The sequence below is a fragment of the Pygoscelis adeliae genome, unplaced genomic scaffold (assembly GCF_000699105.1).
Source record: "Pygoscelis adeliae isolate BGI_AS28 unplaced genomic scaffold, ASM69910v1 Scaffold465, whole genome shotgun sequence".
Classification (NCBI taxonomy): Eukaryota; Metazoa; Chordata; class Aves; order Sphenisciformes; family Spheniscidae; genus Pygoscelis; species Pygoscelis adeliae.
The window spans coordinates 630,861-642,502 of NW_008824812.1; the positions used below are offsets into that span (position 1 = coordinate 630,861).

At 44.7% G+C, this 11,642-nt stretch overlaps 1 protein-coding gene across 1 annotated transcript in view; it reads left to right on the top strand.

Annotated features, from left to right (window-relative positions):
• LOC103917156 (vascular endothelial growth factor receptor kdr-like) overlaps nucleotides 1-11,642 on the top strand; it is a 131,883-nt gene that overhangs the window by 33,832 nt on the left and 86,409 nt on the right. The window lies entirely within an intron of this gene.

Consider the following 11,642-nt stretch of genomic DNA (forward strand, 5'->3'; position numbering starts at 1 on the left):
TTGCAACTCCCCGACAACATTCTTTGTAATTCCTCTCTCTCCTACACATTTGTATCCTGCTTTGTCCTTCACATCTGTGAGACATACTTAGCAAAGCTGGATGACTGCATTATACATATTTTATTGTAAAAAATGGCCCATTGCTCATTTCTGTTCTCTTTGAGCTGCCTCTCCCGCATGTGTCAGAATAATTGAGTTCAGATCCAATAATAAATGGAAGCAGAAACTTCAGAGGAGCGTGGTCCTTGGTGATTAAGTGAATATAACATACTGAACAACCATTTCAATAATACGAATTTTTGTTAGAAGAATATTCCCCAAAAATGCTGATTTTTTTTTCAAATCTACTTGACAAATGCATCATTAACCACTGAATCATCTTGGATCTTCCAAGCTGAGATTGTGAATAGTCAGATAAAGGAGCTGACTTTTAGTGTCTTGAGTAGGGGATGACATGAACTCCATTGGTGCTGAATAGGCTTACTATTCCGTTCCCCACAAATACTCATGAAAATCAGTTCATTTCATTTTTCTAGTAAATGCTAAAATGTGATTCTTTGAATCCTCTTATTAAAAGAAATGCTAGAGAGGCAATGAGTTCGTCTGATATTATTTGAATAGTCCAGCAAGCTTACAGAAAACACATGTATATGCTGGGCAGCTCTGACGGTCTCATGGTATTGCTAATGACGGTGAAACCATCGCGAGGCGTGATTTCTGTCCCAAGGGGATTGTGACATACCCGCAGCTAAATCCAACTTCTGCACTACCAGGTGAACACACCTGTTTGATTCATGTGGATGACATTTTCCTGTCTCTTTATGTCTGTTGAAAATAGTCCCTTTCTACCCTTATCCTGCTTTCCCAGCAAGTCTTCCTCTTATCAGAAAGTAGCTTTTTGGTATTGCTTGTTAGTTCCTGCAGTCATTTTTTTCTCCCTTTCTATTTCCTTTTTTTTATTTTTCCCTGATACTCTAAGCTCTGGTTGCTTTATCCACCCTAGTCCTTGTGCTGAGCTGTTTCCTTTTCTCATTACGCGCTGCTCAGATGCCCCACATCTAATATTGTTAACCCAGCCCAATGCCTACGCTTCAGGAAATAGTGCATTGAAAACTCAATTCTCTATCCTGATTCAGTGCCCTGGCTGGCTACCCAGGCCTTCATTACTCCACGGTGGGAGCACGTGCAGGAAATGTTATGGATCTTTCGGGACCGCCTGAGTATTTCCCTTAAGAAAATACCTCAACTTATGAAATGCTTGCCAGCGATGCACTTGGAACAGTGCTAATCTAAAAAAATCGCAGGATGTCCTCTTGCTCGCCTGAGACTGCTGTGCCAAGGTTCCCCTGAAAAACAGCACTGGATGGCTGTTTTCTCGAAATCGCCCTCCAAGATTGTCCTCTCTCAAATGCAATTTAATTGTGTCATATGCCCTCCCTGCTCTAAAAGCTCTTACTCAGACTCCTGTGCTTTAAAAGTTGCTGAAGGAAAAGTGGGTGGAAAATGAACCGGGCTGTACTATGCACTCCGTGGGTGAAGTAGGGAGAAAGGCAAGTCAGCGGGGATCCCTCTGGTCCATGTCCTAGCCAGCCAGCTGCTCATCCACCCCAAAGCAGAGCTCTGCCACAGCCAGTTCAGTCTGTAAGCTTGCAAGTGCCTGCTGGTATCTGGCCTGCCAGTCTGAGGAAGCTGCTTGGCCCCGGTAAGATGAAGCTATTTATACCTCAGCATGGATGCTGTCCTCAGGGCATGCTCTTCCTCCCATTCAATTCCTGTGTATATTTGTTGAAAGGCAGCGGGCTGTTTTGGGGACAAGAAAGCTGTTCTTCAGTGAGGGCTCTACGAATTGTGGAGTTAAGCAAGGCACTCAGAATGTACCTATGATTTTCTTCAATATTTAAACATGCCTTTTTAAGGAAATGGGTCCAACAGTGTCTGGACATCACTGAGAAACCCATCAGTTGTCTCCAAGTGAAGAAACTCACGGTTCCCTGTGAGCGCCAGAGAAGGGAGAGCTCCAAAAGACATCTCTCTGGACGTTTTGTGGAGAGAGCAAGTGTGTTTATGAGGCTGAGCCAGGTGGAGTGAGAAAATGTTGAGCCAGACCCTGCAGGCAGGAGATTCCTCTGAGGTTACAAGCCATTATTGCCAAAAAAGGAAGGGGAATGGTATTTTTTCCCTTCGTTCCTGGCCTGCTGCTTGACACCGAAATGAGAACATGATTGTATCGGAAACCCTGCTTATTGGCTATTATTTCCTGTGCTTGCTTCTGTTTTTACAGCCTCCCTGGTGGAGTTTCTAAGCTCTGTCAGAATCTGGCATTCAGCAGCTCTCCTCTCTGGTGCAATTGAGCTGTGACCCCTGCACATCAGTCAGATCATAAGGGATCCGAAGGCGGCAGGGTCAGCCGCCATGCCTCAGCTGTGCACTGACAGTCTGAAGGGAGGGAGAACTCAGGATCTTAATCCTGAATAATTGTTCCCGAGGCCTTTTCTGCTTCCTGCTGCAGCTGCTAGTCCCAAGGATCGTAACTAAAAAGCAAGACAACCCCCTTCTCCTGTTGCCCATCTCCGTGTTGAAAATACAACGTCGCTTAGGGCTGGAATAGAAATAGTTGGGTGTTTTTTAACTGCGTTGTTTAGCTTCATTGCAACTCTGAGGGATAACCTCTGCAGCCAAACGCAGCGTCGGGTCGAACACGGCGCTGCAGGGCTGAACGGGGAGAGCCACCAAGCAGCTCTCTCCTGGCTGCTGTCAGAGAACAGGGTGAATGGGGGAAGCCCACCCTCAGCCCACAGAATATGCTGTCTCTGCTGAGCCAGTTCTGGACCGGTAGCAGTAAAGACGAGTCTCCACTGCAAACTAGCCGCCCACGTAGGAGCCCACATCCGAAAGACTCATGTGGACGGCATTTCCACTGCAAATGCTGCCAAAGCCAGCTAGCCAATGTCATTTGCTTCTATCTGTCTTCTGCAATTACCCTTCCCAACCAAATGGATACTTCCCGGTGAGGAACATACTCATTTGTTTCACTCTTTGGGATCCCTGTGCCAAAGGAAAGGGCAGGCTGTCTATTTTGTGTTAAAATATAGAGAGCCCTCTCTACAATGTTTCCTAGGGCACACATAAAATTTAACATGGCTTAGAGAAGGAGGAAAAAAAGACAAATCAAGCAAAGATTCGCTCCACCTTCCCAAAGGGCTATCCTAGGCCCCAGCCTAGGCAGAAGTCAGGACTTGCAGCTCTCAGCTATTTGAAATACTGTTACTGTCAGCAAAGCAACTGTCTCAAAGCAAGACAGTCCTCAGGGCGTCAGCTGGAAGAGCTCTCTGTACCAGCTGAAACGCTGCCTCAGCTTTTGCAGCGATTTCCCCTTGCAGTCCTTAGCTCTATCTAGCAGTAAGGGATTTGCTACACCTTTCTGTACCAGTCAGTCAGTGCATCAGTAGGAAGGAGCACGAGCTCAATTCTGTTTTGCTTCCCTCCATCAGCAACTTGTCTGACCTTCTTACTGTGATAACTGGTCACATCTTGCCAAATAGCGTCTAGAAAAGTTCATCCAAGTTTCCAAGATGCGCTTTGATTCCTGTCCACACACACCGATCGTACGGCTTTGCTAGAACTGTAGGGCTAAAGGAGGTGATCTCCTCATTGCAGACATGGGGCGAGTGGGCCAGCAACAGACATCCTCTATTGTTTTTTATGCAAAACAGGGCTGTTATTCTGTTTCTTGAAATAATTATGGCCGTGATAGGGCTGATTCTCAAATAACTACTTCAGAAACACGAGTCCCACCTCCTCTGACCAAGATACTGTAATTGGCACAAAATGATGTATGTGAGCCCAATACATCAGTGTTGGCTGCCGCACAAGGGTCCAAGTACGCTGGGGTAGAATCCCCAACTCCTGTTTGTGCCCAGTGTGGTTCGCTCTTTGATCACATAGACTGGTGAACATTTTAACGGTGTCTTCCTGCCCACAGCAATTCAGCCGCTGGTGTTTCACCATCTCAGTGTTACTGTGAGTTAGGAACATGGCGGGATCGAGGGAGTAATTTGTTTCCATGCATTTCTTTTTCAGCACTGGTGTTCGCAGGAACACAGTGTAACTAGAAGATACCCCTGCAGAGAATTTGATTTCTGGCTCCTTTTAAAGTTCATACGGATGCCATGAAGCACCAGCACTGCAGGCTCGAGCCATAGCGCAGTCCTGCCAGGAGTCCAGAGCACAAGAACTGGAAATCAAATTTGAAGCAAGAAAGACTTTTATATGAGAGCACAAGTCCTGTTAAGGCCGTTCTGAAGGAAAAAGGGGCATGCCTCCAAGCAGCTTATCCTGTCAGAGCATGCATCTCACTGCTTGTCGGCTCCAGCAGCAAGGCATCCCCAAGGAAGGGTATGAGCTCTCCCTTGCTATTGCAAAGAATGAGGAGGAGAGGTGGTACAAGTATTGCGTCAGGGTAGAGTGTAACATCAACCACAATCTCTTCTTTATCAAATGGTACAGCCCAGAGATGTGAAGTCCCATCTTCTTTGTCCCTTCCCCACCCAGAGAAATCTTGGGTGCATGAAAGCACCCCTCACATGAGATCATATTTTGGTTCTGATGTTCTTTGAAGCTGACTTCTGCCTCCTTAATTCTCTTGACAGTTCACAGAGATAATCTGAATGTGAGAAGCAGAAATACAGGGCCAGGGTGACAGCCCTAACTTGGGCTTTGGCTCGCTTTCCAGAAGATATTGCCAGTGAGAACAGAGTTGGAGCTGCATTTCTTCTTTCTTTCACGCTGGAGACACTGAGACAGCTACACTTGCTGCCAGACGCTCAGCAAGCTGAGATAGGCAAATGCTGTCCTGTCTGCTCTGTGTGGAGCCCAGCAGATAAGCTGGCTGTCTCGCACAGATTGGTGGAAGGGTTTGGCACCGTATCCCAGTTAACAGTGTTTAGGGCCACATGACATGGGAACATAGGCTATGTCACTGTGCAGGACCCTCTCTGTTGTTCCTCAAGTATTAAGGGCTGGATCCAAGGGAAAAGTAAGATGCTTTCAATTCTGAATCAAGACATTCAGTGTCTACCTAAATCATATCCTAAAGGGTCATTTTTAAGTGGAGGAGCCTTGTATGATATGATGTTGGGTGAGCAGCATAAGTTCCTGGCACTAAGTCAGTGACAGCACTTGACATCCCAGCAGGAAGAGGTAACGATCCCCTCCTTCTCACTGATAAAGAATTTCTAAATGAAAGTCTGACAGCCAAACTCACACACACGTTTCCCCCACTTCTTCCTTCACGTTTCTTATCCACTCAGTAATTGCTAATTGCTGAGCCTTACCCAAGGTCTGCAGCTGGCAGCAGCTAATGTACGAGACCTCTTCTTAATGATGGGACTTCAGGTAAAGCCGGTGAATGTTTTCTACAAAGTCTGTGCCTGCCTAAAATCTAGTGTTGTGGGGAGTCAGAATTTATGAATTCTTCTGATGCTTGAAACATAATTCCAGCCAAAGTACGGAGACTTGTTTTTTTAAAAAAATAAATCTTTTCATGTTGGCTTTTATTTATTTGGCAGTGAGAAGCGTTTTGCTTCCACAATTTTTGAAGTAACACTTTTTAAAGTAATATTTTTCTCTACAAATATTCCTGTGTTTCTAACAGTAATCTCCAGGGGAAGAATGTATTTCATTTGACCAAAACAGAATGCTTCATGTTGACTCAGAATGGCTTCTGGGGATTTTGCAGTCACTTTTGTTTTGCCTAAAGAGAAAATATTCTGCTTTCTGTTTAATCTAAACATTCCACCACCAATTCTTTTCATTGGCCTGCCAAACTGAAAAGTCCTTTATTTTCAAAGATCCATTTTCAAAACCAGTGACTTTACAGAAGTTACTCCTGTATCTAGAAGCAGCTTTGATGGGTTACCAGGAGGAATACAGCAGACTAGGCAACTTCCTTGTAAAGCTTTCCAAAATACTCTGACCAAAGTGTCACTTAACTACTAATGATCCTGCTAACGTAAAGAACAGATTATAAACCTCCTCTCAGTGTTTTTAACCTTGATGAAGACAAACTTCATGGGGATTATGTCAAAACATGAACTTAAAAAACCTGTGAAACTCTGCCCAGGCTTCCCAGCTAAGGTATTACCGAATGAAGAAAATAAATAGTGAGAGTGAGAGAATTATCTTTAGCAGGAACAAAGTGAGAAGCAAAATGAGAATGTTCAGGAATTTCAGACATGAACAGCCGTGGATGACTGTCCTCAAAGGCCATTTAGTGCTTATCATCTCTGTGGGCTGATGGATAGTATCTGAAGGGAGAGGTGATGTTATCTCCACAGCTTTAGATACGATACAAATATCATGAGACAAATTGCCGTCACAGTGTATGAAACATGAGCACAAATGAAAAGCACCCAAACTCCTGTACAAAATCCTGTGTGTGTGTCTCAGGAGGATGTTTCGAACACGCAGGCAGGTGATACAATGCTGAAAAGTAAAAAGCTGCAGGAGAGAGCCCGAGCCTACAACATGCTGAGTTCCCGGGGTGCAATGCTGAGGGCTTTTAAGTCCCTCAGCTTCATCAGCTGGCAGGATGGGGCCCATGAGCCCTCTGGAGAGTGGGATTCAAATGGCAAGTGAGCATGACATCGTTACAGACCTCCACCACTTCCTGGTAGATAGTCACCTATATTACAGATCGCTCTGAAGAAAAGAAGAGATGTCACCGCGAGGCGAAGGAGTCCCATATCTGTGTTTGCATGCTCTTGCCGGGGAGGCTTGAAGAGAGAACCGCACGTTCCCCAGGCAATTGCTATTGCACCGCTGAGTTAAAAGGGACCCTCCCTAAGCTCATCTCAAGCAGCAATTAATCTCCTCCTAGACAGAACGAGAATTTAAACACGAAGGGCTTCACTGCCTGAAGGTAAACAATGTTCTTGTAGGCACTTGACCTTTGAGTTGCTTTTGTGTGTGGTATGCTTGATTCTTCTGCCTGGATCTGTCCCCGTGGCTGGACAGCAGGCCCCCTTCCCCTCCGCTGTCCCGCTGCCTCTGCTTCCTTCGCTTTGCTGTTTGTGTTCCCTCTTGAGCCGTGCTGGGTAAACAGTAACACCCTGGCCTGGCCGCAGTTTCCTGCAAACTTCCACTGACCTGGAGAGCTAGACAGCCAGTCTGAGACCGAAGGGAAGGGGCCTTTCCCTCGCCTTGGAGCTGGTGCTGCAGCTGATAAGTCCCTAACGTGCTACAGCTCTTGTCTTTCTTCACATATAATGAGCTTTGCAGCCCGCGGTAAATTATTCTTTTTAATTGTCCTATGGGAATTGATGGGTGTTTCTTTATGGGTAAGATTCACAGGGCATGTTACCTTCCCAACTCAGAGAGGAACAGATGTGCCAAGCTACAGGGAAATACCCTGTTTTCATAAAGTATTTCTTTGCTGAGGATTTTTTCGCTCAGAGTTCAGTGCTGGTAACTGCAGAGAGGACGACACCTGCGTTTCCCAAGCCACAGCTCTCCAGATTGCAACAGTTGAGTGCAATTGATTTACACCATCTGGAATTAGAGATCTTCCTCGAGGCTAGGGTTATCATTTTTAAAGAAAATCGACCCTACCCCTTTTGTTTCAAGAAGTTCTGTCTCTTGAGAGACTTTTTTACAAGGAGTTAACTGATTCCTGATTAACTTAAGGTGCTGAACGTTTGTAAAGCTGGCAGTGACACTCCCGATGTTCCAGCAGATCATTTTTCCATGCCACAGTCAGTCTGAACTACTTAGGAGTTTCATGGAAGATCCAGTTTTTTGTCTGCACAAACCATAACAAAAGTATCAGCTGGCAGTTGATACCCTATTCAGTATTTATTCTTTGTAATTTTGTTCAGACCCAGAACTGAGCCACTTTATATTTGCTTATCTGTTAAGTGAACAGTCCATCTGCCTGGAACGCGCTCTTGCTCAGAGCGTCTCCTTCCCAGTGCAAGTGGGGTCGGCTCGCTCCTGCTTGCGTGGTTTCTCAGAGCAGCTGGAGTGAAGCACGGGCAGACTGCAGGACACACGGCGGTTCCCTCTGTTGCTCTGTGTGCCGGTACTCTTTAGCGCTTGAGGATACTATTTTTTCTTTTGCACAGAGTTACACGGTTAGGGAGAAAAAAAAGCCTCCCTGGCCTCACCGACATACCCAGGGTTATTTAGCGAGTGCTTGACCTTCACCCGCAATTGCCTTTTCCTTTCTTTCCAGGGTCACTTTCCACTGATGGCCAAAGCGTAGCCCTAAGCTCACGTTTAAGCTCTCATGCCAAAACTGTAGCAGTTTAGCCCTGCAACTACCTGCCACATTGGCATCTTCACTTCAGGAGCTGCTCCACTAACTCACAGGGGTATCCCACCCTGTTTATGAGCTCCAATCCTGCAGACTGAAATAGGGAGGAAAGGAGGCTTTCGGTAGACAGAGAACTCTCTTTAGGCTAAGGCTATAAACTGGATAAAGCACTGAGATAACATAAATTATAGCCATCTGCTCACTGCACAGGGCTCTAGGAAACCTCACTTACTGTAGGAAAGAGAAGGACCCATAAAATATAAAAGCTTTTTCTCTTTTTTCCAAAACAGAGTGAGAATAATGCCCACGAGACCTGACATCTACCAGAGCTTAACAATCGATTGCAGTGCAAGCCATCCTCTCCTTTCCCAACCCAATCTTTATAACCCAGAAGCTGCCTTTTGCCGTTGTTAATTGCACGGTGATTTTAAAACGCCATCTAGATTTCAGATACTGATGGCAGAAGGGTGGATTTATCTATTTTGGCTTCCAGTTCAGATTGTAGCTTATGATCTGGGATAGTGTAATTCTAGCTACTGGCTAGACATATGGCAATTCAGGTGCAGGCTGCTATTAAAAATCAATTAGGAATGAAATACAGCTTCTGTTACATATACTGTAAATTCATGTTTCCCGTTTAGGTGTTCTTCAGTAGTTTAGTACCACCATGATGAGTATCTGTCCTATTTACAGCTGAAAAAAGTAGATTATTTTTAGGTCTCTTGTGAATCTGAAAATTTGGTAGAGGTCAGTCTTGGAGGTAGGGAGAGATGATGGAGGAGAATGGGGTTAAATAATTTTTTTTTTTTCCCGAACAGGAAATATTCTTGAGAAATGTTATTCTGTTTGACTAAGATATTTCAATCATTGCATAATTCAATATTTTCTGACATTTTAGGATTATTTAACTTCTGCTTAGCTGCCTTCTTCTGATTTATGTTACTTTTTAAACAAACAGTGCTATTCTGAAATTCCCTCTAAAAATGTTAGCACAAATATTTTTAAATTTAGTGTCCCACCTTTTCAGTCAAAACAATTAGACAAAATTTGATCCAGATTTGTGAATAGTTTAGTATCAAGAAGCTCCTTTTTTCACAGCAAGTTTCCTCTTGGCCTATATTCTTGTCCTATCCCCCTGTCACGTGGCACATTAGTTGTTCTCTCTTTTTCTCCATAGGACTAGAAATAGATATGAATACACTTCCCTTGACACTTTTTTGGACTCCCGGTGTTCGCTACAAATACACAAAAATCTTCTTTCTCTGCTTTTTCCTATAACAAATAATCCAAGGATCTTCTTTTAATAATCCAGGGTCATCTTTTAAGGAGAAAGGCCTTTCACCATTTGCACAAGCTTTAAAATTGGCTATAAAAATATCATCACATTTGATACCTCCAAGTGTGGTTTAGCTGGAGAGCAAGACTGCAGAGGTATTAAGCAGCACTAATGCTCAGGGACAAACACTAAACACATTTTCGTAATGTGACTCAATAGAAGAATTTAGGAGACCTGTTTGGGAAACCGCATAAGACACTGGATTGAGTATAAATATTTCCGATTAGTTTTAGGGATTGGAACAAGCTACAAAGCTGTGGTCCGGAGATCAGGGTTCTCAGCTCAAGACTTGCTTAGTACCGGTGCCTGCCTAACCAGAAAGTTCAGATGTGTATCTGAAACTTCCTAAATGTGGGGAGATTACAGGTCTAGTTTTTTAATTCTAATTAATCTCTCTCACATAATGTTCCTTGCAATGCCCTTACTCCAAAGTACATGCTTTTTTATAGACTAATCCAGTCAGAATAAATCAATGGCTTGGAATAAAAGCTGATGTGAAAAGACATTACTAGAAACGATAGACATCATCCAGATTTCTGGTCTTTATCTTCTGTTTTACTCCTTTGTGTTCAGTGCTACTGATCAGCTCCCCGTCCCGGCTCCCCACATTAACCACACATCTCTTGTACTTGCACAGTGACCCACGTGCCTTTTGTAAAACATCATCATAACACGTGTGACCTTTCTGATACACACAAGGAGCTCCAACCAACATTCGCTCTCATCGTGATGAAGCACGCGGTACATTTTGTCCGCTAAGAATCCCATTTCCAGTTCTCAGAGCTAAAATTAAGCTATCAAACATACAAAAGGCAACAGTCCCACTCTCCTGTCTCAATCCCTGCCTTTCACCCCTCATGTTTTTGTGAGTGAAACTGGTTTGGGTTGTGGAGCGAAGGAATTCCAGCTCTGCACCGAGCTAATTCTTTGAAGATTAATTCCAAGTGACAGCACTTACGTATTTCCGTGACATTCCTTAAGCAAAGACTGTTGTCATTAGCCAGGAAATGAACATTGATATCCCCAAATGCATGACCTGTTCCCAGATGAGTTACCAGTCGTGGGGAAATAAAGACAAAGCGAGTGAGATAAACCTACTCTGTTTTCCTTTGTCAGTGGAGCTGTGGAAGAGCAAATCCAAATCTCACAGCCCGTGTTCAAACTGTTCTGCAGATCACCAATAAGCATAGTTACATCACTTGCATGTAGAACACTTGTCACCCAGGAAAATTCAACACAAATAAGCACTTCACCTACTGTTTAATTACAGATCCTCCAGCATGGCATACACAGCTCCTTGCTAGGGTCCAAAGGGTGAACATTTGTTTTAAATTGAAAAATGGATCCCCACTGATTTGAAGCAAAAGAATGTTTGCCAGGGATGGAGTACTGGGAAAGGAGAAATTCTGGAGGGTTTCGCAATTTTAGACTCTTTGTAGCCAAAATGGCCAACTCCCAGAAAGGGATACTTGTAGTTTTTAAAACTCCGTGTACAAGGTTTTTTTCCTCGCTAGCTAAAAAAGTTAGAGATATATTTTGCCATCTTTTCATGGAGATGTTAGAACTTTCCCAGTTTTGCCAACAGATGAAGGAGGGAGAGCGGCCTGATACAGTAATGCAAGGATTAATGGGATGAATAGATAGCGCTAGTCCGACACACTTCAGCTGGGGCTTTCGTCAATCACAGGACCCCAGCCACAACAGCCTTGGATGTAAAACGACAGCATGCATTTAGGCGGAAGGATGGGGGCCAGCTGGCCCGACACATTGGCCCTAAAGCAAGACGCTCACGCCGTTCAGGCTCGTAAACGCAGCCCGTGGCTTCGATTTCCGTGTTTGAGAGGCGCCTGATCCCAGATGAGGGTGTGCGCGGCCGTTGCTGGAGATGCTCTCGCACCGTGCTGCAGGGTCGGACCCACCTAGGTTCAACGTGGGGTGGGGGGGCCGTAAGCCAGGAAAGGCGCCGGCCGCTGCCGCCGCCGGGTGTTGGCCCCG